Below are 26,734 nucleotides of genomic sequence, written 5' to 3'. Positions count from 1 at the left end.
ATCTCTGGGACACCTTAGCCTAATATTGATGTATTATGTTTTCTCGTATTTCGTCGATATGTTTTATCATTCATGTGGGGATTGTTAGAAAAAACGCTTTAAAATTACCAATTTTTCCATGGACTATGTTTTGATCCCTAGACCTATTGCCCATTAATTGTTTTTTCTTTTGAATAGATAAAACAATAGTCCCACATTGACTAAAATCTAAAGAGTTTTAGACATAAATACCATAGAATTGTCTATAAGGGCATGGCCCTTGGGTCATTAGACTTTTGTGCTTGGAGGGAAGGCTTAGACTAGGGCAAGGTTGCCTTTCCCGTACGTGCGGTGCTTCGCACAGAAGCACGCACGCCGCCGCCGTCCGTCCGGTCGGTCGGTCGGGTCGGGCTCGGGTTCGGGTGTGGGTGTGGGTGTTGGTTCATTAGATCCTATCTTTTTGCTGAAACTTTTGGTGCGTGTTTTACACACATGTAGAAGAATCTTCTTCTTTGTCTGTCTGCACATGTTTGTCTTGGCTTTCTTGTCTGTACGTGTTTGTCTTGCTTTCCTTGTCTGCACATGTTTGTCCTGGATTTCTTGTCTGTACGTATTTGTTTTGCCAGTATTTCTGTCATACGCATGGTTTGGTTGCATGCATTTTTCCTCTCGTTTGTAACGTCTTAAACACTATATAAGGGAGGAGTCTTGAGCTCTTTTGACACACCACAGAGAAACATCTCTTCTACTCTCCCTCTGTTTTTCTGTAAACATCTCTTCTACTGTTTTAAGTTCTGCCAAGCTCTAAGGGTACCCTCTTTGTATGCTACATTGAGGGGTACTAACTGTAGTTGTATCCTGGAGGTGACTCGCCAACTGCTGTAGCATCTCAGAGGAGTGGAAGGCGATATTGCCTTTAGGACAGCGTAGTTTACGTTCCTCTACATTCTCTGTGCAGCAACATAGGTTGCAAGTGGGTCTTCAAAAGGAAACTTAGAACAGATGGAACTATAGAAAAAACAAAGCTAGGTTGGTAGCTAAGGGGTACAGACAACAAGAAGGATTATATTTCTTTGATACCTATTCATCGGTCACTAGAATCACTTCTATCGGATGCTGATTGCTATTGCTTCTATTTATGATTTGCATATACATCAGATGGATGTTAAAACTTCTTTTTATATGGTGAATTGAATGAAGAAATTTATATGGACCAACCTGAAGGTTTTGTTGTGAAAGGTTTTGAAGATAAAGTATGCAAACTGAAAAAATCTTTGTATGGTTTAAAACAAGCACCTAAACAGTGGCATGAAAAATTTAATCATGTAATGATATCTAATGGCTTCAAGGTTAATGAATCTGATAAATGTGTTTACATTAAATCTGTGGATGATTCTCATGTTATTGTGTGCCTATATATTGATGATATGCTCATATTAGGTAGTAACCTTGATAGTATTAATACCACTAAAAGCATGCTTAACGAAAACTTTGACATGAAAGACTTAGGCCCTGCTGATGTAATCTTAGGGATGAAAATCAGAAAGATGTCTGATGGATATAGTCTTAGTCAATCTCATTATGTTGAAACTGTGCTTAAGAGATTTAATCATGAAAATGCTAAACCTGCAACTACTCCTTATGATCCCAATTGCAAATTGAAAAAGAACAAGGGTGAGGGTATTTATCAACTTGAGTATTCTCGTGTTATTGGCAGTCTTATGTATTTAATGAACTGTACAAGACCTGATATTGCCTATACTGTGAGTAGATTAAGCAGGTACACTTGCAACCCTGGGCAGGATCACTGGAATGCTCTCTACAGAGTTCTACGGTACCTGAGAGGAACTTCAAACTATTGCTTAAGTTTTGGGAAGTATCCTGCTGTGCTAGAAGGGTATTGTGATGCTAACTGGATATCAGACTCAGATGAGTGCAAATCCACTAGTGGGTACATCTTCACACTTGGTGGTGCGTCTGTGTCATGGAAGTCTACCAAACAGACATGTATAGCCCGATCCACCATGGAGTCTGAGTTTATAGCCTTGGAGAAAGCTGGAGAGGAAGCTGAATGGATACGAGGTTTCCTGGGTGGAATTCCACTCTGGCCCAAGCCTGTGTCTTCGATCGCAATCCACTGTGACAGTCAAGCTGCTATTGGATGCGCAAAGAATAGTGTATACAACGGAAAGTATACATCTTCGAAGAAGACACAAGACAGTGAAACAACTACTCTCTACTGGCATCATCTCTATAGACTTTGTAAGGTCTAAAGAGAACATTGCAGATCCTTTGACGAAAGGGTTATCTAGAGAGGTAGTTAGATCCACATCGAAGGGGATGGGACTCAAGCTCATAGAATAAATCGCCATGAAGGACACTCAACCTTTGAATGGAGCTCCAAGATCAAGGTTCAATGAGATAACTAATTTTTGGTGATGTCGAGAGAAAGCACTATCTTTGTCCCTCCCTATGGTGTAACCGTATGATAGTGCTGCCTGCATGTTTTAGGATGATCTGTCAAGATCTTAATGAGTTCCATGGCTTTGCTTAAAGCGGAGTGTGGCAGGACACTCTTAATGGACTCACCTATGTGGATGTTGGAAGTGGGGCCGCTTCCTATGAGAATTTGAGCTTTTTCTCTAGAGACATTCATTAAGTCCGGGATTTAGCCCACGGCCAAAAGGGCACAACGGCAAGAGCTTGGCAGCTTTCTTTTTCTTTGAGACATCAAAGTGTGGTTGTTATTTCTGAATTGCACTCACTGTTGACGGTTCAAGACATTGTGTTCACCGAAACAACAAGCAGTTCCGGTAACCTCTCACTATGTTAAGGTTCAATCTCTGGGACACCTTAGCCTAATATTGATGTATTATGTTTTCTCGTATTTCGTCGATATGTTTTATCATTCATGTGGGGGATTGTTAGAAAAAACGCTTTAAAATTACCAATTTTTCCATGGACTATGTTTTGATCCCTAGACCTATTGCCCATTAATTGTTTTTTCTTTTGAATAGATAAAACAATAGTCCCACATTGACTAAAATCTAAAGAGTTTTAGACATAAATACCATAGAATTGGCTATAAGGGCATGGCCCTTGGGTCATTAGACTTTTGTGCTTGGAGGGAAGGCTTAGACTAGGGCAAGGTTGCCTTTCCCGTACGTGCGGTGCTTCGCACAGAAGCACGCACGCCGCCGCCGTCCGTCCGGTCGGTCGGTCGGGTCGGGCTCGGGTTCGGGTGTGGGTGTGGGTGTTGGTTCATTAGATCCTATCTTTTTGCTGAAACTTTTGGTGCGTGTTTTACACACATGTAGAAGAATCTTCTTCTTTGTCGTCTGCACATGTTTGTCTTGGCTTTCTTGTCTGTACGTGTTTGTCTTGCTTTCCTTGTCTGCACATGTTTGTCCTGGATTCTTGTCTGTACGTATTGTTTTGCCAGTATTTCTGTCATACGCATGGTTTGGTTGCATGCATTTTTCCTCTCGTTTGTAACGTCTTAAACACTATATAAGGGAGGAGTCTTGAGCTCTTTTGACACACCACAGAGAAACATCTCTTCTATCTCCTCTGTTTTTCTGTAAACATCTCTTCTACTGTTTTAAGTTCTGCCAAGCTCTAAGGGTACCCTCTTTGTATGCTACATTGAGGGGTACTAACTGTAGTTGTATCCTGGAGGTGACTCGCCAACTGCTGTAGCATCTCAGAGAGGAGTGGAAGGCGATATTGCCTTTAGGACAGCGTAGTTTACGTGCCTCTACATTCTCTGTGCAGCAACATAGGTTGCAAGTGGGTCTTCAAAAGGAAACTTAGAACAGATGGAACTATAGAAAAACACAAAGCTAGGTTGGTAGCTAAGGGGTACAGACAACAAGAAGGATTATTTCTTTGATACCTATTCATCGGTCACTAGAATCACTTCTATCTGGATGCTGATTGCTATTGCTTCTATTTATGATTTGCATATACATCAGATGGATGTTAAAACTTCTTTTTTATATGGTGAATTGAATGAAGAAATTTATATGGACCAACCTGAAGGTTTTGTTGTGAAAGGTTTTGAAGATAAAGTATGCAAACTGAAAAAATCTTTGTATGGTTTAAAACAAGCACCTAAACAGTGGCATGAAAAATTTAATCATGTAATGATATCTAATGCTTCAAGGTTAATGAATCTGATAAATGTGTTTACATTAAATCTGTGGATGATTCTCATGTTATTGTGTGCCTATATATTGATGATATGCTCATATTAGGTAGTAACCTTGATAGTATTAATACCACTAAAAGCATGCTTAACGAAAACTTTGACATGAAAGACTTAGGCCCTGCTGATGTAATCTTAGGGATGAAAATCAGAAATATGTCTGATGGATATAGTCTTAGTCAATCTCATTATGTTGAAACTGTGCTTAAGAGATTTAATCATGAAAATGCTAAACCTGCAACTACCTTATGATCCCAATTGCAAATTGAAAAGAACAAGGGTGAGGGTATTTATCAACTTGAGTATTCTCGTGTTATTGGCAGTCTTATGTATTTAATGAACTGTACAAGACCTGATATTGCCTATACTGTGAGTAGATTAAGCAGGTACACTTGCAACCCTGGGCAGGATCACTGGAATGCCTCTACAGAGTTCTACGTACCTGAGAGGAACTTCAAACTATTGCTTAAGTTTTGGGAAGTATCCTGCTGTGCTAGAAGGGTATTGTGATGCTAACTGGATATCAGACTCAGATGAGTGCAAATCCACTAGTGGGTACATCTTCACACTTGGTGGTGCGTCTGTGTCATGGAAGTCTACCAAACAGACATGTATAGCACGATCCACCATGGAGTCTGAGTTTATAGCCTTGGAGAAAGCTGGAGAGGAAGCTGAATGGATACGAGGTTTCCTGGGTGGAATTCCACTCTGGCCCAAGCCTGTGTCTTCTATCGCAATCCACTGTGACAGTCAAGCTGCTATTGGATGCGCAAAGAATAGTGTATACAACGGAAAGTCGATACATCTTCGAAGAAGACACAAGACAGTGAAACAACTACTCTCTACTGGCATCATCTCTATAGACTTTGTAAGGTCTAAAGAGAACATTGCAGATCCTTTGACGAAAGGGTTATCTAGAGAGGTAGTTAGATCCACATCGAAGGGGATGGGACTCAAGCTCATAGAATAAATCGCCATGAAGGACACTCAACCTTTTGAATGGAGCTCCAAGATCAAGGTTCAATGAGATAACTAATTTTTGGTGATGTCGAGAGAAAGCACTATCTTTCTCCCTCCCTATGGTGTAACCGTATGATAGTGTGCCTGCATGTTTTAGGATGATCTGTCAAGATCTTAATGAGTTCCATGGCTTTGCTTAAGCGGAGTGTGGCAGGACACTCTTAATGGACTCACCTATGTGGATGTTGGAAGTGGGGCCGCTTCCTATGAGAATTTGAGCTTTTCTCTAGAGACATTCATTAAGTCCGGGATTTAGCCCACGGCCAAAAAGGGCACAACGGCAAGAGCTTGGCAGCTTTCTTTTTTCTTTGAGACATCAAGTGTGGTTGTTATTCTGAATTTCACTCACTGTTGACGGTTCAAGACATTGTGTTCACCGAAACAACAAGCAGTTCCGGTAACCTCTCACTATGTTAAGGTTCAATCTCTGGGACACCTTAGCCTAATATTGATGTATTATGTTTTCTCGTATTTCGTCGATATGTTTTATCATTCATGTGGGGGATTGTTAGAAAAAACGCTTTAAAATTACCAATTTTTCCATGGACTATGTTTTGATCCCTAGACCTATTGCCCATTAATTGTTTTTTTTTTGAATAGATAAACAATAGCCCACATTGACTAAATCTAAAGAGTTTTAGACATAAATACCATAGAATTGTCTATAAGGGCATGGCCCTTGGGTCATTAGACTTTTGTGCTTGGAGGGAAGGCTTAGACTAGGGCAAGGTTGCCTTTCCCGTACGTGCGGTGCTTCGCACAGAAGCACGCACGCCGCCGCCGTCCGTCCGGTCGTCGGTCGGGTCGGGCTCGGGTTCGGTGTGGGTGTGGGTGTTGGTTCATTAGATCCTATCTTTTTGCTGAAACTTTTGGTGCGTGTTTTACACACATGTAGAAGAATCTTCTTCTTTGTCTGCACATGTTTGTCTTGGCTTTCTTGTCTGTACGTGTTTGTCTTGCTTTCCTTGTCTGCACATGTTTGTCCTGGATTTCTTGTCTGTACGTATTTGTTTTGCCAGTATTTCTGTCATACGCATGGTTTGGTTGCATGCATTTTTCCTCTCGTTTGTAACGTCTTAACACACTATATAAGGGAGAGTCTTGAGCTCTTTTGACACACCACAGAGAAACATCTCTTCTACGCTCCCTCTGTTTTTCTGTAAAACATCTCTTCTACTGTTTTAAGTTCTGCCAAGCTCTAAGGGTACCCTCTTTGTATGCTACATTGAGGGGTACTAACTGTAGTTGTATCCTGGAGGTGACTCGCCAACTGCTGGTAGCATCTCAGAGGAGTGGAAGGCGATATTGCCTTTAGGACAGCGTAGTTTACGTCCTCTACATTCTCTGTGCAGCAACATAGGTTGCAAGTGGGTCTTCAAAAGGAAACTTAGAACAGATAGAACTATAGAAAAACACAAAGCTAGGTTGGTAGCTAAGGGGTACAGACAACAAGAAGGATTAGATTTCTTTGATACCTATTCATCGGTCACTAGAATCACTTCTATCTGGATGCTGATTTGCTATTGCTTCTATTTATGATTTGCATATACATCAGATGGATGTTAAAACTTCTTTTTTATATGGTGAATTGAATGAAGAAATTTATATGGACCAACCTCAAGGTTTTGTTGTGAAAGGTTTTGAAGATAAAGTATGCAAACTGAAAAAATCTTTGTATGGTTTAAAACAAGCACCTAAACAGTGGCATGAAAAATTTAATCATGTAATGATATCTAATGGCTTCAAGGTTAATGAATCTGATAAATGTTTACATTAAATCTGTGGATGATTCTCATGTTATTGTGTGCCTATATATTGATGATATGCTCATTAGGTAGTAACCTTGATAGTATTAATACCACTAAAAGCATGCTTTAACGAAAACTTTGACATGAAAGACTTAGGCCCTGCGATGTAATCTTAGGGATGAAAATCAGAAATATGTCTGATGGATATAGTCTTAGTCAATCTCATTATGTTGAAACTGTGCTTAAGAGATTTAATCATGAAAATGCTAAACCTGCAACTACTCCTTATGATCCCAATTGCAAATTGAAAAAGAACAAGGGTGAGGGTATTTATCAACTTGAGTATTCTCGTGTTATTGGCAGTCTTATGTTTTAATGAACTGTACAAGACCTGATATTTGCCTATACTGTGAGTAGATTAAGCAGGTACACTTGCAACCCTGGGCAGGATCACTGGAATGCTCTCTACAGAGTTCTACGTACCTGAGAGGAACTTCAAACTATTGCTTAATTTTGGGAAGTATCCTGCTGTGCTAGAAGGGTATTGTGATGCTAACTGGATATCAGACTCGATGAGTGCAAATCCACTAGTGGGTACATCTTCACACTTGGTGGTGCGTCTGGTCATGGAAGTCTACCAAACAGACATGTATAGCCGATCCACCATGGAGTCTGAGTTTATAGCCTTGGAGAAAGCTGGAGAGGAAGCTGAATGGATACGAGGTTTCCTGGGTGGAATTCCACTCTGGCCCAAGCCTGTGTCTTCTATCGCAATCCACTGTGACAGTCAGCTGCTATGGATGCGCAAAGAATAGTGTATACAACGGAAAGTCGATACATCTTCGAAGAAGACACAAGACAGTGAAAAACTACTCTCTACTGGCATCATCTCTATAGACTTTGTAAGGTCTAAAGAGAACATTGCAGATCCTTTGACGAAAGGGTTATCTAGAGAGGTAGTTAGATCCACATCGAAGGGGATGGGACTCAAGCTCATAGAATAAATCGCCATGAAGGACACTCAACCTTTTGAATGGAGCTCCAAGATCAAGGTTCAATGAGATAACTAATTTTTGGTGATGTCGAGAGAAAGCACTATCTTTGTCCCTCCCTATGGTGTAACCGTATGATAGTGCTGCCTGCATGTTTTAGGATGATCTGTCAAGATCTTAATGAGTTCCATGGCTTTGCTTAAAGCGGAGTGTGGCAGGACACTCTTAATGGACTCACCTATGTGGATGTTGGAAGTGGGGCCGCTTCCTATGAGAATTTGAGCTTTTTCTCTAGAGACATTCATTAAGTCCGGGATTTAGCCCACGGCCAAAACGGGCACAACGGCAAGAGCTTGGCAGCTTTCTTTTTTCTTTGAGACATCAAAGTGTGGTTGTTATTTCTGAATTGCACTCACTGTTGACGGTTCAAGACATTGTGTTCACCGAAACAACAAGCAGTTCCGGTAACCTCTCACTATGTTAAGGTTCAATCTCTGGGACACCTTAGCCTAATATTGATGTATTATGTTTTCTCGTATTTCGTCGATATGTTTTATCATTCATGTGGGGGATTGTTAGAAAAAACGCTTTAAAATTACCAATTTTTCCATGGACTATGTTTTGATCCCTAGACCTATTGCCCATTAATTGTTTTTTCTTTTGAATAGATAAAACAATAGTCCCACATTGACTAAAATCTAAAGAGTTTTAGACATAAATACCATAGAATTGGCTATAAGGGCATGGCCCTTGGGTCATTAGACTTTTGTGCTTGGAGGGAAGGCTTAGACTAGGGCAAGGTTGCCTTTCCCGTACGCGCGGTGCTTCGCACAGAAGCACGCACGCCGCCGCCCGTCCGTCCGGTCGGTCGGTCGGGTCGGGCTCGGGTTCGGGTGTGGGTGTGGGTGTTGGTTCATTAGATCCTATCTTTTTGCTGAAACTTTTGGTGCGTGTTTTACACACATGTAGAAGAATCTTCTTCTTTGTCTGTCACACATGTTTGTCTTGGCTTTCTTGTCTGTACGTGTTTGTCTTGCTTTCCTTGTCTGCACATGTTTGTCCTGGATTTCTTGTCTGTACGTATTTGTTTTGGGTTCTTGTCCGTACATGTTTGTCTTGGCTTCTTGACAACACACTGCTCTAAGCCTGACAAAAACACACTGTTTTTAACCCAACATTACAGTATTTCTGTCATACGCATGGTTTGGTTGCATGCATTTTTCCTCTCGTTTGTAACGTCTTAAACACTATATAAGGGAGGAGTCTTGAGCTCTTTTGACACACCACAGAGAAACATCTCTTCTACTCTCCCTCTGTTTTTCTGTAAACATCTCTTCTACTGTTTTAAGTTCTGCCAAGCTCTAAGGGTACCCTCTTTGTATGCTACATTGAGGGGTACTAACTGTAGTTGTATCCTGGAGGTGACTCGCCAACTGCTGTAGCATCTCAGAGGAGTGGCACGATATTGCCTTTAGGACAGCGTAGTTTACGTGCCTCTACATTCTCTGTGCAGCAACATAGGTTGCAAGTGGGTCTTCAAAAGGAAACTTAGAACAGATGGAACTATAGAAAAACACAAAGCTAGGTTGGTAGCTAAGGGGTACAGACAACAGGAAGGATTAGATTTCTTTGATACCTATTCACCGGTCACTAGAATCACTTCTATCCGGATGCTGATGCTTTGCTATTGCTTCTATTTATGATTTGCATATACATCAGATGGATGTTAAAACTGCTTTTTTATATGGTGAATTGAATGAAGAAATTTATATGGACCAACCTGAAGGTTTTGTTGTGAAAGGTTTTGAAGATAAAGTATGCAAACTGAAAAATCTTTGTATGGTTTAAAACAAGCACCTAAACAGTGGCATGAAAAATTTAATCATGTAATGATATCTAATGGCTTCAAGGTTAATGAATCTGATAAATGTGTTTACATTAAATCTGTGGATGATTCTCATGTTATTGTGTGCCTATATATTGATGATATGCTCATATTAGGTAGTAACCTTGATAGTATTAATACCACTAAAAGCATGCTTAACGAAAACTTTGACATGAAAGACTTAGGCCCTGCTGATGTAATCTTAGGGATGAAAATCAGAAATATGTCTGATGGATATAGTCTTAGTCAATCATTATGTTGAAACTGTGCTTAAGAGATTTAATCATGAAAATGCTAAACCTGCAACTACTCCTTATGATCCCAATTGCAAATTGAAAAAGAACAAGGGTGAGGGTATTTATCAACTTGAGTATTCTCTCGTGTTATTGGCAGTCTTATGTATTTAATGAACTGTACAAGACCTGAGATTTCCTATACTGTGAGTAGATTAAGCAGGTACACATGCAACCCTGGGCAGGATCACTGGAATGCTCTCTACAGAGTTCTACGGTACCTGAGAGGAACTTCAAACTATTGCTTAAGTTTTGGGAAGTATCCTGCTGTGCTAGAAGGATATTGTGATGCTAACTGGATATCAGACTCAGATGAGTGCAAATCCACTAGTGGGTACATCTTCACACTTGGTGGTGCGTCTGTGTCATGGAAGTCTACCAAACAGACATGTATAGCCCGATCCACCATGGAGTCTGAGTTTATAGCCTTGGAGAAAGATGGAGAGGAAGCTGAATGGATACGAGGTTTCCTGGATGGAATTCCACTCTGGCCCAAGCCTGTGTCTTCGATCGCAATCCACTGTGACAGTCAAGCTGCTATTGGATGCGCAAAGAATAGTGTATACAACGGAAAGTCGATACATCTTCGAAGAAGACACAAGACAGTGAAACAACTACTCTCTACTGGCATCATCTCTATAGACTTTGTAAGGTCTAAAGAGAACATTGCAGATCCTTTGACGAAAGGGTTATCTAGAGAGGTAGTTAGATCCACATCGAAGGGGATGGGACTCAAGCTCATAGATTAAATCGCCATGAAGGACACTCAACCTTTTGAATGGAGCTCCAAGATCAAGGTTCAATGAGATAACTAATTTTTGGTGATGCCGAGAGAAAGCACTATCTTTGTCCCTCCCTATGGTGTAACCGTATGATATTGCTGCCTGCATGTTTTAGGATGATCTGTCAAGATCTTAATGAGTTCCATGGCTTTGCTTAAAGCGGATTGTGGCAGGACACTCTTAATGGACTCACCTATGTGGATGTTGGAAGTGGGGCCGCTTCCTATGAGAATTTGAGCTTTTTCTCTAGAGACATTCATTAAGTCCGGGATTTAGCCCACGGCCAAAACGGGCACAACGGCAAGAGCTTGGAAGCTTTCTTTTTTCTTTGAGACATCAAAGTGTGGTTGTTATTTCTGAATTGCACTCACTGTTGACGGTTCAAGACATTGTGTTCACCGAAACAACAAGCAGTTCCGGTAACCTCTCACTATGTTAAGGTTCAATCTCTGGGAAACCTTAGCCTAATATTGATGTATTATGTTTTCTCGTATTTCGTCGATATGTTTTATCATTCATGTGGGGGATTGTTAGAAAAAACGCTTTAAAATTACCAATTTTTCCATGGACTATGTTTTGATCCCTAGACCTATTGCCCATTAATTGTTTTTTCTTTTGAATAGATAAAACAATAGTCCCACATTGACTAAAATCTAAAGAGTTTTAGACATAAATACCATAGAATTGGCTATAAGGGCATGGCCCTTGGGTCATTAGACTTTTGTGCTTGGAGGGAAGGCTTAGACTAGGGCAAGGTTGCCTTTCCCGTACGCGCGGTGCTTCGCACAGAAGCACGCACGCCGTCGCCGTCCGTCCGGTCGGTCGGTCGGTCGGTCGGGTTGGGCTCGTGTTCGGGTGTGGGTGTGGGTTCATTAGATCCTATCTTTTTGCTGAAACTTTTGGTGCGTGCTTTACACACATGTAGAAGAATCTTCTTCTTTGTCTGTCTGCACATGTTTGTCTTGGCTTTCTTGTCTGTACGTGTTTGTCTTTCTTTCCTTGTCTGCACATTTTTGTCATGGATTTCTTGTCTGTAAATATTTGTTTTGGGTTTCTTGTCCGTACATGTTTGGCTTGGCTTCTTGACTACACACTGCTCTAAGCCTGACAAAAACAACACTGTTTTTAACCCAACATTACCAGTATTTCTGTCATACGCATGGTTTGGTTGCATGCATTTTTCCTCTCGTTTGTAACGTCTTAAACACTATATAAGGGAGGAGTCTTGAGCTCTTTTGACACACCACAGAGAAACATCTCTTCTACTCTCCCTCTGTTTTTCTGTAAACATCTCTTCTACTGTTTTAAGTTCTGCCAAGCTCTAAGGGTACCCTCTTTGTATGCTACATTGAGGGGTACTAACTGTAGTTGTATCCTGGAGGTGACTTGCCAACTGCTGTAGCATCTCAGAGGAGTGGCAGGCGATATTGCCTTTAGGACAGCGTAGTTTACGTGCCTCTACATTCTCTGTGCAGCAACATAGGTTGCAAGTGGGTCTTCAAAAGGAAACTTAGAACAGATGGAACTATAGAAAAACACAAAGCTAGGTTGGTAGCTAAGGGGTACAGACAACAGGAAGGATTAGATTTCTTTGATACCTATTCACCGGTCACTAGAATCACTTCTATCCGGATGCTGATTGCTATTGCTTCTATTTATGATTTGCATATACATCAGATGGATGTTAAAACTGCTTTTTTATATGGTGAATTGAATGAAGAAATTTATATGGACCAACCTGAAGGTTTTGTTGTGAAAGGTTTTGAAGATAAAGTATGCAAACTGAAAAAATCTTTGTATGGTTTAAAACAAGCACCTAAACAGTGGCATGAAAAATTTAATCATGTAATGATATCTAATGGCTTCAAGGTTAATGAATCTGATAAATGTGTTTACATTAAATCTGTGGATGATTCTCATGTTATTGTGTGCTTATATGTTGATGATATGCTCATATTAGGTAGTAACCTTGATAGTATTAATACCACTAAAAGCATGTAGTAACCTTGATAGTATTAATACCACTAAAAGCATGCTTAACGAAAACTTTGACATGAAAGACTTAGGCCCTGCTGATGTAATCTTAGGGATGAAAATCAGAAATATGTCTGATGGATATAGTCTTAGTCAATCTCATTATGTTGAAACTGTTCTTAAGAGATTTAATCATGAAAATGCTAAACCTGCAACTACTCCTTATGATCCCAATTGCAAATTGAAAAAGAACAAGGGTGAGGGTATTTATCAACTTGAGTATTCTCGTGTTATTGGCAGTCTTATGTATTTAATGAACTGTACAAGACCTGATATTGCCTATACTGTGAGTAGATTAAGCAGGTACACTTGCAACCCTGGGCAGGATCACTGGAATGCTCTCTACAGAGTTCTACGGTACCTGAGAGGAACTTCAAACTATTGCTTAAGTTTTGGGAAGTATCCTGCTGTGCTAGAAGGGTATTGTGATGCTAACTGGATATCAGACTCAGATGAGTGCAAATCCACTAGTGGGTACATCTTCACACTTAGTGGTGCGTCTGTGTCATGGAAGTCTACCAAACAGACATGTATAGCCCGATCCACCATGGAGTCTGAGTTTATAGCCTTGGAGAAAGCTGGAGAGGAAGATGAATGGATACGAGGTTTCCTGGATGGAATTCCACTCTGGCCCAAGCCTGTGTCTTCGATCGCAATCCACTGTGACAGTCAAGCTGCTATTGGATGCGCAAAGAATAGTGTATACAACGGAAAGTCGATACATCTTCGAAGAAGATACAAGACAGTGAAACAACTACTCTCTACTGGCATCATCTCTGTAGACTTTGTAAGGTCTAAATAGAACATTGCAGATCCTTTGACGAAAGGGTTATCTAGAGAGGTAGTTAGATCCACATCGAAGGGGATGGGACTCAAGCTCATAGAATAAATCGCCATGAAGGACACTCAACCTTTTGAATGGAGCTCCAAGATCAAGGTTCAATGAGATAACTAATTTTTGGTGATGTCGAGAGAAAGCACTATCTTTGTCCCTCTCTATGGTGTAACCGTATGATAGTGCTGCCTGTATGTTTTAGGATGATCTGTCAAGATCTTAATGAGTTCCATGGATTTGCTTAAAGCGGAGTGTGGCAGGACACTCTTAATGGACTCACCTATGTGGATGTTGGAAGTGGGGCCGCTTCCTATGAGAATTTGAGCTTTTTCTCTAGAGACATTCATTAAGTCCGGGATTTAGCCCACGGCCAAAACGGGCACAACGGAAAGAGCTTGGCAGCTTTCTTTTTTCTTTGAGACATCAAAGTGTGGTTGTTATTTCTGAATTGCACTCACTGTTGACGGTTCAAGACATTGTGTTCACATAAACAACAAGCAGTTCCGGTAACCTCTCACTATGTTAAGGTTCAATCTCTGGGACACCTTAGCCTAATATTGATGTATTATGTTTTCTCGTATTTCGTCGATATGTTTTATCATTCATGTGGGGGATTGTTAGAAAAAACGCTTTAAAATTACCAATTTTTCCATAGACTATGTTTTGATCCCTACACCTATTGCCCATTAATTGTTTTTTCTTTTGAATAGATAAAACAATAGTCCCACATTGACTAAAATATAAAGAGTTTTAGACATAAATACCATAGAATTGGCTATAAGGGCATGGCCTTGGGTCATTAGACTTTTGTGCTTGGAGGGAAGGCTTATACTAGGGCAAGGTTGCCTTTCCCGTACGCGCGGTGCTTCGCACAGAAGCACGCACGCCGCCGTCCGTCCGGTCGGTCGGTCGGGTCGGGCTCGGGCTCGGGTTCGGGTTGGGTGTGGGGTGTGTGGTTCATTAGATCCTATCTTTTTGCTGAAATTTTGGTACGTGTTTTACACAAGTAGAAGAATCTTCTTCTTTGTCTGCACATGTTTTGTCTTGACTTCTTGTCTGACGTGTTTGTCTGGCTTCTTGTCTGTACGTATTGTTTTGGGTTTCTTGTCCGTACATTTTGGCTTGGCTTCTTGACAACACACTGCTCTATGCCTGACAAAACAACACTGTTTTTAACCCAACATTACCAGTATTTCTGTCATACGCATGGTTTGGTTGCATGCATTTTCTCTCGTTTGTAACTCTTAAACTATATAAGGGAGGAGTCTTGAGCTCTTTGACACACCACAGAGAAACATCTCTTCTACTCTCCTCTGTTTTTCTGTAAACATCTCTTCTACTGTTTTAAGTTCTGCCAAGCTCTAAGGGTACCCTCATTGTATGCTACATTGAGGGGTACTAACTGTAGTTGTATCCTGGAGGTGACTCGCCAACTGCTGTAGCATCTCAGAGGAGTGGCAGGCGATATTGCCTTTAGGACAGCGTAGTTTACGTGCCTCTACATTTCTGTGCAGCAACATCAGCAACATTATTTTGAGCTAAGTATCTTCTCTCAGTTACATTATTAGTAATTTCTCCAACAATCTAAAGGCAATATCCTCTTTACTATATTTTGTAACAACATGGGAAAGAGTACTGTAGACAAACCCCCAAAGTTTAGTGGCAAAGACTTTAAACGATGGCAGTCCAAAATGTTATTCTTCTTAAAAGACCAAAGGCTAGATGAAGTTGCCTTAGAAAGACCCTCAAGAAGGCTTCATGACCGTGGTTATGAAGATAGACTGGATAGGTGGACTAGGAAAATTACATGTGCAAAAACCATATTCTTAACTGTCTGGATGACTCCTTGTACGACTTTTATAATGCAAAAGAGAATTTTACTGCTTTTGATTTATGGGAAGCCCTAGAAGAAAAATATCTTGCTGAAGCTGCTGGAAGCAAGAAGTTCTTGGTGGCTAGGTTCCTGGAATATAAGATGACTGATGAAAAGCCTGTTGTAGAACAATTCGTCGAACTCCAGCTACTCATCAACGAAATTCTTGCTGAAGGCATGCATATTGATGAATCTCTACAAGTATCTGCAGTGATTGAAAAGCTACCACCCTCATGGAACGAGTACAAGAGGAGGCTGCGACACAAGAATCGTGAAATCACCATGGTGGAGCTGGGGAAAAAGATCCAGGTGGAGGAACTTCTGTGCTGCAAGGACAAAGCCTGATGCTGAGCAAAGACATGTCAAACAAAGCTCATGTCCTGGACGATAATGCTGCGTCAAAGAAAAGGCACGGAGAATCCAGCAAAAATGGTAAACGTAACAAACAACGTAACTCCAAAGGTAACCATCTTAAGCCAAAGGGTGGTGTCTCCAAAAACACCATCAAAGGCGACTGCTATAACTGTGGGAAAACTGGTCATATGGCCAAAGATTAGGGCACCTAAAAAGACCAAAAATGATCCTAAACAGAAAAATAAGGCAAACGTAGTAGATGATTCTGGATATTTTACTGGCATGGTGTCTGAAGTCAACCTTGTCTCTAATGTGACCAATGTGAGAGACTGGTGGCTTGATTCTGGAGCCACTAGGCATGTCTGTAAGTTCAGAAATGCTTTCTCCTCCTATAACAAAGTAGGAGACGATGAGAAATTGTTTATGGGAAACTCTTCTACCTCTAAAGTGGTGGAAAAGGCAAGGTTGAATTGAAGCTCACTTCAGGAAAAACTCTCGCATTGAATGACGTGTATCACGTCCCGGACATATGCAAGAATCTTATCTCAGAAACCATCTTACTTGGGAAAGGTTTTAAATTTGTAGCTGAGTCTAACAAGTTGTAATCTCTAAAGGTGGTGACTTCGTAGGAAAAGGATATGTCACTGATAACATGATTAAGCTTAGTGTACTTTCTTTGAACTTGAATGATAATGCATCTTCTTCTGCTTATGTTTGTGACTCCTCACATGTTTGGCATGATAGACTAGGACATGTTAATTTCAAATCTATTGAAAGACTTGCTAAATTAGGCTGCATTCCTAAAATAAACTTTGACAGAGGTCATAAATGTGAAATTTGTGTTGAATCTAAATATGCTAGAAAACCCTTTAACAAAAAGGTTGAACGTAGTACAACTCCCCTAGAACTAATCCACTCAGATTTGGGAGATTTGAAATCAACACCAACTAGAGGAGGTAAAAAATGGTACATCACTTTTATAGATGATCACTCAAGATACTGTCAGGTTTATCTTCTTAGAAGTAAAGATGAAGCCTTAGACGCTTTCAAATTATATAAACTTGAAGTAGAAAACCAAAGAGGTGTTACTATTAAAACTCTTAGGTCGGACCGAGGCGGTGAGTATGTGATACCTATAGGAGAATTCTGCAAACTTAATGGCATCATTCATGAAACTACTGCACCTTCTTCACCTGAGTCGAATGGAGTAGCTGAAAGGAAAAACCGAACACTCATAGATATGGTGAACGCTATGTTAGCTAGTTCAGGGCTACCTTCGAACCTGTGGGGGGAAGCAATTCTCTCTGCTTGCTATATCTTGAACCGAGTTCCATTTAAGAAATCCGACAAAACTCCATATGAGTTATGGAAAGGAAGACAACCGTCCTATGCATACTTTAAAGTGTGGGGGTGTTTGGCCAAGGTGGCCACTCCTCGTTCCAAGAAAACCAAACTAGGACCTAAAACTGTAGATTGTGTTTTCCTAGGATATCCTGAGCACACTAGTGCTTATAGGTTCATGGTAATTGGTGAGAACACCATAATGGAATCCAGAGATGCAGTGTTTTTCGAACACATTTTCCCTTTAGGGTCTGGACCTCATAAAAGGGTCCGCGATGATCTCTCAGATGTTCCTTCGACTAGTCAACCCCCGTCTCTAGATGCTGAAACCGAACCTAGAAGAAGTAAGAGGGTCAGAACCGAGAAAGGTTTCGGTCCAGATTTTGTGACTCTTACGGTAGAGTCTGAACCCCAAACCTATAAGGAAGCTATGACTTCTCCGGAAGCTCCCTTCTGGGAAGAAGCTTCAAATAATGAGTGGGATTCCATTCAACAAAATGAAACTTGGGAGCTTGTAGACTTACCTCCTGGTAGTAAAACCATAGGTTGCAAGTGGGTCTTCAAAAGGAAACTTAGAACAGATGGAACTATAGAAAAACACAAAGCTAGGTTGGTAGCTAAGGGGTACAGACAACAGGAAGGATTAGATTTCTTTGATACCTATTCACCGGTCACTAGAATCACTTCTATCCGGATGCTGATTGCTATTGCTTCTATTTATGATTTGCATATACATCAGATGGATGTTAAAACTGCTTTTTTATGGTGAATTGAATGAAGAAATTTATATGGACCAACCTGAAGGTTTTGTTGTGAAAGGTTTTGAAGATAAAGTATGCAAACTGAAAAAATCTTTGTATGGTTTAAAACAAGCACCTAAACAGTGGCATGAAAAATTTAATCATGTAATGATATCTAATGGCTTCAAGGTTAATGAATCTGATAAATGTGTTTACATTAAATCTGTGGATGATTCTCATGTTATTGTGTGCCTATATGTTGATGATATGCTCATATTAGGTTAGTAACCTTGATAGTATTAATACCACTAAAAGCATGCTTAACGAAAACTTTGACATGAAAGACTTAGGCCCTGCTGATGTAATCTTAGGGATGAAAATCAGAAAGATGTCTGATGGATATAGTCTTAGTCAATCTCATTATGTTGAAACTGTGCTTAAGAGATTTAATCATGAAAATGCTAAACCTGCAACTACTCCTTATGATCCCAATTGCAAATTGAAAAAGAACAAGGGTGAGGGTATTTATCAACTTGAGTATTCTCGTGTTATTGGCAGTCTTATGTATTTAATGAACTGTACAAGACCTGATATTGCCTATACTGTGAGTAGATTAAGCAGGTACACTTGCAACCCTGGGCAGGATCACTGGAATGCTCTCTACAGAGTTCTACGGTACCTGAGAGGAACTTCAAACTATTGCTTAAGTTTTGGGAAGTATCCTGCTGTGCTAGAAGGGTATTGTGATGCTAACTGGATATCAGACTCAGATGAGTGCAAATCCACTAGTGGGTACATCTTCACACTTGGTGGTGCGTCTGTGTCATGGAAGTCTACCAAACAGACATGTATAGCCCGATCCACCATGGAGTCTGAGTTTATAGCCTTGGAGAAAGCTGGAGAGGAAGCTGAATGGATACGAGGTTTCCTGGGTGGAATTCCACTCTGGCCCAAGCCTGTGTCTTCGATCGCAATCCACTGTGACAGTCAAGCTGCTATTGGATGCGCAAAGAATAGTGTATACAACGGAAAGTCTATACATCTTCGAAGAAGACACAAGACAGTGAAACAACTACTCTCTACTGGCATCATCTCTATAGACTTTGTAAGGTCTAAAGAGAATATTGCAGATCCTTTGACGAAAGGGTTATCTAGAGAGGTAGTTAGATCCACATCGAAGGGGATGGGACTCAAGCTCATAGAATAAATCGCCATGAAGGACACTCAACCTTGTGAATGGAGCTCCAAGATCAAGGTTCAATGAGATAACTAATTTTTGGTGATGTCGAGAGAAAGCACTATCTTTGTCCCTCCCTATGGTGTAACCGTATGATAGTGCTGCCTGCATGTTTTAGGATGATCTGTCAAGATCTTAATGAGTTCCATGGCTTTGCTTAAAGCGGAGTGTGGCAGGACACTCTTAATGGACTCACCTATGTGGATGTTGGAAGTGGGGCCGCTTCCTATGAGAATTTGAGCTTTTTCTCTAGAGACATTCATTAAGTCCGGGATTTAGCCCACGGCCAAAACGGGCACAACGGCAAGAGCTTGGCAGCTTTCTTTTTCTTTGAGACATCAAAGTGTGGTTGTTATTTCTGAATTGCACTCACTGTTGACGGTTCAAGACATTGTGTTCACCGAAACAACAAGCAGTTCCGGTAACCTCTCACTATGTTAAGGTTCAATCTCTGGGACACCTTAGCCTAATATTGATGTATTATGTTCTCGTATTTCGTCGATATGTTTTATCATTCATGTGGGGGATTGTTAGAAAAAACGCTTTAAAATTACCAATTTTTCCATGGACTATGTTTTGATCCCTAGACCTATTGCCCATTAATTGTTTTTTCTTTTGAATAGATAAAACAATAGTCCCACATTGACTAAAATCTAAAGAGTTTTAGACATAAATACCATAGAATTGGCTATAAGGGCATGGCCCTTGGGTCATTAGACTTTTGTGCTTGGAGGGAAGGCTTAGACTAGGGCAAGGTTGCCTTTCCCGTACGCGCGGTGCTTCGCACAGAAGCACGCACGCCGCCGCCGTCCGTCCGGTCGGTCGGGTCGGGCTCGGGTTCGGGTGTGGGTGTGGGTTATAGATCCTATCTTTTTGCTGAAACTTTTGGTACGTGTTTTACACACATGTAGAAGAATCTTCTTCTTTCTGTCTGCACATGTTTGTCTTGGCTTTCTTGTCTGTACGTGTTTGTCTTGCTTTCCTTGTCTGCACATGTTTGTCCTGGCTTTCTTGTCTGTACGTATTTGTTTTGGGTTTCTTGTCCGTACATGTTTGGCTTGGCTTCTTGACAACACACTGCTCTAAGCCTGACAAAACAACACTGTTTTTAACCCAACATTACCAGTATTTCTGTCATACGCATGGTTTGGTTGCATGCATTTTTCCTCTCGTTTGTAACGTCTTAAACACTATATAAGGGAGGAGTCTTGAGCTCTTTTGACACACCACAGAGAAACATCTCTTCTACTCTCCCTCTGTTTTTCTGTAAACATCTCTTCTACTGTTTTAAGTTCTGCCAAGCTCTAAGGGTACCCTCTTTGTATGCTACATTGAGGGGTACTAACTGTAATTGTATCCTGGAGGTGACTCGCCAACTGCTGTAGCATCTCAGAGGAGTGGCAGGCGATATTGCCTTTAGGACAGCGTAGTTTACGTGCCTCTACATTCTCTGTGCAGCAACATCAGCAACATTATTTTGAGCTAAGTATCTTCTTCTCAGTTACAGTTACATTATTAGTACTTTCTCCAACATAAACATCATTCGAAGCTATACATACCAACTTGTAATCATTAATTTTTCCATCGTAACCAAACCCAAAAAAAGGAATGTGGAACTGTCGAAGACGGTTAGTTGGTGGTATAATTTCCTTGTACTCTTTAGTTGCTGGATTCCACAGAATTGTTGTATCACTGCAACGAGAGCCCAGAAAAAGCAACCCATTACAAGATCCCAAAAATATTATGTGATGTATATTATATCCCGGTACTGCTGGAAAATTCATTAGAACTGCTCCATCACACTTGCATGTTGTGGACGATGATTTTGACGCTAACAATATTGAATCATAACCTACATAATAAAACCCATCTTTATGGTATTGGTGGGTAGTGCATGTGATCATAAGTTTAGGTTTTTTGTTGGTAAGATTAATATGATCATCGACAAATTTAGGACTAGTAATATATGTATACCAACTCCTGCATACTGACTTGAAGCATAAGATGGTTTTCACCGGTAATCTTAACAAAATCTCTCCTTGGATCTCTTGCGGAATGCTTGAGCTTCTTGACATTGTTGTTTCTTTTGATCCCTGCTCGAAGAGAGTTAGGGTTTCAAAAGACTCTTTTACGCGGATGTAAACACTTTTGTGCCAGTTTCATACTGCCATGGTTAAATAGGTATGTATTTATTTCACGTGGGCTTGGGCTTTGATAATTTTACATGCACTTTTAAAGCGAGCCAAGCAACAACAGGCAACAGCAGTTACAGGGTGGCGGGATTAAAACTCGCCTGAGACTTGTATTTTCATCATCGGCATCTGCTAATCATTCAGATATTCAAAGATCTAATATGTTCCCTACCAGTATAAGAATAGCATCAACCTTCATAAAATACCAACAGAAGTTTAACACATAGATGTGCAGTAATTCTTTCTTTGGTAGTGGATAATAACCTCTGGCACGTTTGCGCATATAGTTGAGAGATGGGAAAAGACGCGTATTAGAGGCTCTGGTGCTGTTATTTGGAAGGTGTTACTTCTATGGCAGGTCTGGAGAGAGTGGAATGAAAGAATCTTCTCGGATAAATCACAAACGCCCAATTGATGGTATAAATGCTGTTGTGTACTTTTGGCTTAAGATTCTTCTTTTCTTTTTTTTTTTTGATCAGAAGGAAGAAAATTTATTAAGAGAGTAGAATTTACATGAGTTCTACCAGTGGTAGAAAAACAGAAAACAAAATGAAACTAAGAAATTATAGGAAGACTGCATCCCAATTACAGACTGAGTTTGCGAAATTCGTATGTACTCTATTCCCAGCAGCTTCTGCCCAAGAAAGGATTAGAGTTTTAGCATTGTTACACAGCTCCAAATCAGTCTTGTATGTGTATTTTTCTTCGAAAACACGACAATTCCTCTCCCTCCAAATGGTCCAAATGACGGCTGCGGGGATGAGATCCCATACCACCTTCCCTGTATGAGAAAGATCATTGTTGTTTGGCCGTGTATAAGCTAACGCCATCACATTTGCTGGAAACACCCATGCCCAATTCTCAGATGGTGTTACAGCCGACCAAATTTTTGTAGCAATCTTGCAATGCAGTAGCAAGTGTTCTTGAGATTCAGGGTTGTCACCACAAAGAGCACATGAACTATAAAGATTCATGCCTTTATGTTGTAACATATCTAGAGTATTGAGCTTACCATGGACTGAACACCACACCAAAAAATTAATCTTCGGAGGAATACATGCTTTCCAGACAAACTTCCATGGGAAATCTTCTACGCCATCGGCTGCAATCATTTTGTCATATAATGACTTAACTGTAAAGGAACCAGTGATGGTTAAGGTCCATCTTCTCGTGTCTGTTAACATATCGAGATGTGGAGGATTCGTACCGATAACGACAAAGAGGGCAGCAAGTTGATTCGTTTCTTCATTTGATAAGGAACGCTTGAAATCAAAATACCAAGATCTTTCTGCCGTTATATGATGAGCAACGCTGGCAAGGGATAATCTGTCCAGTTTGCAAAGCGAAGTAAACTCCTCAGCCAAAGTCTTGTTTCCAGCCCAATTATCATACCAGAAAGAGACTTGAGCACCTGAGTGGATGGTAATATTTGCATTAGCAGAGATTAGATGTCCCATTTCCACTATTGTTCTCCAACATGATACCCCATGTGCTGAAGTAAACTTATTTGGAATCCAAACTGAGATTTGAGGACCATATTTTTCTTCAATTATTTTGTACCAAAGATGTGACTTCCCAATACTCAATCTCCAACACCACTTAGCCAAAAGAGCTTGGTTCATTCTTTTAAGATTTAAAACCCCTAAACCACCTTTAGATTTTGCAGCACATACCAAATTCCACTTTACTAAATGAGAACATTTTCTATCCTTGTCTTTATACTCCCACAAGAAGTCCCTCATTTTCTTCTCAAGCTTGTCGATAACAGATTGGGGAGCTTTAAAAAGAGAAAAGAAGTACAAAGGTAAAGACGTTAGAATGCACTTTAGTAAAGTAAGTTTACCTCCTCTTGATAAGTTGCCTCTCCTCCATGGTGAAAGTCTTGTCTCAAATTTCTCGATGATGGGATCCCATATGGCTGTAGATGAATACTTTGCTCCTAGTGGCATGCCTAAATACAAGAATGGTATGGAATCAGTTGTGCAGCCAAACTCAGTGGCCCAACCATTGATATCAGGGACGTCACCAATTGCTATGAGTCTTGTCTTTGAAGTATTCACCTTGAGACCAGCAATATATTCAAAACATTTGAGAGTTGAGAATAAGTTTATCAATTCCTCCTTCTTATTATCTACAAAAAAGATAGTATCATCAGCATAATGTAAGTGATTGATAACAAGACCATTCCTAGAGACAGAAAAGCCATTGGACAGCTTCAAATTTGCCGCTCTATCTAAGAATCTTGAGAAACCCTTCATCACAATCTTGCCTGGGGGCTAAAGCTAACTGCAAATCTATTTGGACTCCCATTCTTGAAAGAGTTGATGCAAGGCTTTCTTCTTGGAATCATATTTCACTTTCAAAAGGAGGTAAATTGGCTCTCCTGAAACACATTTTAAGCTCTCTTCCAATGTATTACTTTTCTTTATTCAAAGCCCCTATTTCAATAATAAATATTTTGGATAAGAAAATGAGGAATTTTCTATGGGAACATAATTCTTCTGGAAGTAAATGTTCTCATTTGATTAATTGGAAATTGGTGATGGCTTCAAAAGAGAGAGGTGGTTTAGGAGTTCTTAATCTCAGGGTAATGAATCAAGCTCTTCTTGCCAAATGGTGTTGGAGATTTGGGAGTGAAAAGTCACATTTATGGTATAAACTAATTGCAGAAAAATATGGTTGCTCTTTTTCATCTTGGACCCCAGAAAAAGTTTACTCAGCCCATAGAGTTTCATGTTGGAGGACCATTGTTGAAGCTGGTGCTCTTGTCACTGCAAACTATTCTCTCAGCATTCATTCAGGAGAGAACACTTCTTTTTGGCATGACAGATGGAGAGGGGAATTATGTCTTATGGACTCTTTCAGCAATCTGTATAAGTTGGATAAACATAAAAATGCAAGCTTAGATGATCATGTCACTTCAGATAACTCTTGGAAATTTGATTTCAAGAGAACTCTAACAAATGATGAAGTTGATTCTTTAGCGCTCTTCTACAGGTTATTGACTCAACTCCTCCAATCCTGGATACTCTTCCGAATGTTAGGAGATGGCCTCTGAATTCAGATAGAACCTTTTCAGTTAAATCTTTATATTCAAAGGTGACTAGAGAAGATGGAGTAGCTAATTTTCCTTATGATTTTTTGTGGGTACATGGAATACCTCCTAAGGTTAATTTTTTATTATGGTGTGTTGTCCATGGAAGATTAAATTCTCAAGACATGTTGCAATACAAGGGAGTGGATATTGACAGTTCTTGCAGCTTATGTGGAGACAACACAGAATCCCAAGATCATATTTTACTTCACTGTAAAGTTGCTCATAAGGTTTGGTCCTCTATAACTCTTTCTGAAAGTTGGGCATGGGTCTTTCCAGATTCTTTCTTTAATCTGGCAAATACATGGTACAATACTCCATTCTCTGGCAATGCTAAGGTGGTATGGAAACTTATCCCTGCTGCTGTCGTATGGATTCTATGGAGGGAAAGAAACTTCAGAGTTTTTGAAGAAAACTACAGCTATAAGCTAGATGAGGAATTATGCAGTGATGCAAAAACACTAGTTCTCACTTGGGCAGCGGCTTTTGGTAACAAGGTTCATGTAAACTTTCTTACACTGTACAAAACTGGAACATTGTATTTACTTAATTGTTTTTTCTTACTACCACTGGTAGTATCTTGTACATTCTTCTTTTCTCAATAAAATCTTCTCTTCCTATAAAAAAACATGTTGAATAATAGAGGTGATAATGGACAACCTTGTCTAACACCTCTTGTACTTCCAAGAAACCCAAAAGCAGACCCATCTATGAGAACAGAGAAAGTAGCCGTTGATTAGCAAAACTTTAACCAGTTACACCACTTCGAGCTGAAACCTATTTTCCTTAGCACGAACTCAAGGTAACTCCAATTGACCCTATCAAATGTTTGTTGGGTGCAATAATCAAAAACAAGGAAAATCAAATAAGCAAAAGTTATTGATACTTAGATCCTTTATAATGGAATTGATCTATTTGATGAAACGAATGAGCTCCCCATATCTCCGCAACATCAACAAGGCAAAACTTTGGAAAAACAGAGTGAGTCACGTGTTCAACACGTTTCCCTTAAGACATTAGCGCCCGGCTACACTCAAGAGTGATGCTATAGCCCTCACAGGATGGATATCTCCAGGATAAAACACCATAATACACCTACTACTAGCATATGTAGTAGATGCTCAACTTGAGCTTGACAACTCCGAAAAAAACATAAAGGAAAATCTCGAACGCTTGAGACAACAATATAAAATATTTTTTTCCCTTGGGGGTCCCTCTAAATATAGAGCAAACCCTTTCCCATGGATTTTATAAAAATAGTGAATTTGTTTATATAATTGACAAATACAACTTAAGAAGAAAAAACTCCCCGATGTGGGACTAAAAGGTTTATATAGTTTCTTAAAACTACTAAAAATTGGAAACTCCACGATGTGGGACTAAAAAGTTTCATTCACAAAATAAAACAATAAATTATAATTTTTTATTAAAACTTTAAAAAATTATTTTTTTATTAATCGTTTTCCAACAGTCCCCCACATGAATGAAAACTCAATAAAACATGAAAACACAGATAGATCTTGGTAAATCAACATCCCAACCTCACGATCCAAACAGACTGATCTTGCAAGTCTTGAAATCATACTAGTCATTTCTACGTCCTATCCCTCACACAAAAGTGTGTTGACCCCAGGGTCATACTATGGATTGCATAAATCATAATAGTATTGAGAGCTTTCATCTTTAGTTCTCACATGGTGAGACTATAGGTATCTTTCACCAAAGTGAAAAAGCATGAACTAGTGAACCCTTAGTGACCTTTAGGTCCTAAGTTCCAGTAATACCAAAACCATCAAAACGAAAATCACATAAAAAGCGCAGGAAAAACCATTTTAGGCAGAGGTGTCCATGAGGTCTTGAACCTTTGCTTAGTGAGATATTACCGGAATTACTTGCTAGAGACAGTGAACTATGTCTTGAACTGCTAGCATTTGATGTAATTCGTGATAACAACCACGGGTGATATCTCCAAGATTGCTGCCAAGCTCGTGCCGTTTTGTCCAATTTGGCCCTGAACATATCCTGTTTCTCAGAATGCTCTAGAGAATCAAAGCTCATATTCTCATAGGAAGCGGCCCACTTCCTCATTCAGATAGGTGAGTTTCCATAAAGAGTGTTACTGCTACAC

This window comes from Papaver somniferum, unplaced genomic scaffold (genome assembly GCF_003573695.1).
Source record: "Papaver somniferum cultivar HN1 unplaced genomic scaffold, ASM357369v1 unplaced-scaffold_22, whole genome shotgun sequence".
Taxonomy (NCBI): Eukaryota; Viridiplantae; Streptophyta; class Magnoliopsida; order Ranunculales; family Papaveraceae; genus Papaver; species Papaver somniferum.
This window is presented reverse-complemented; position numbering follows the sequence as displayed.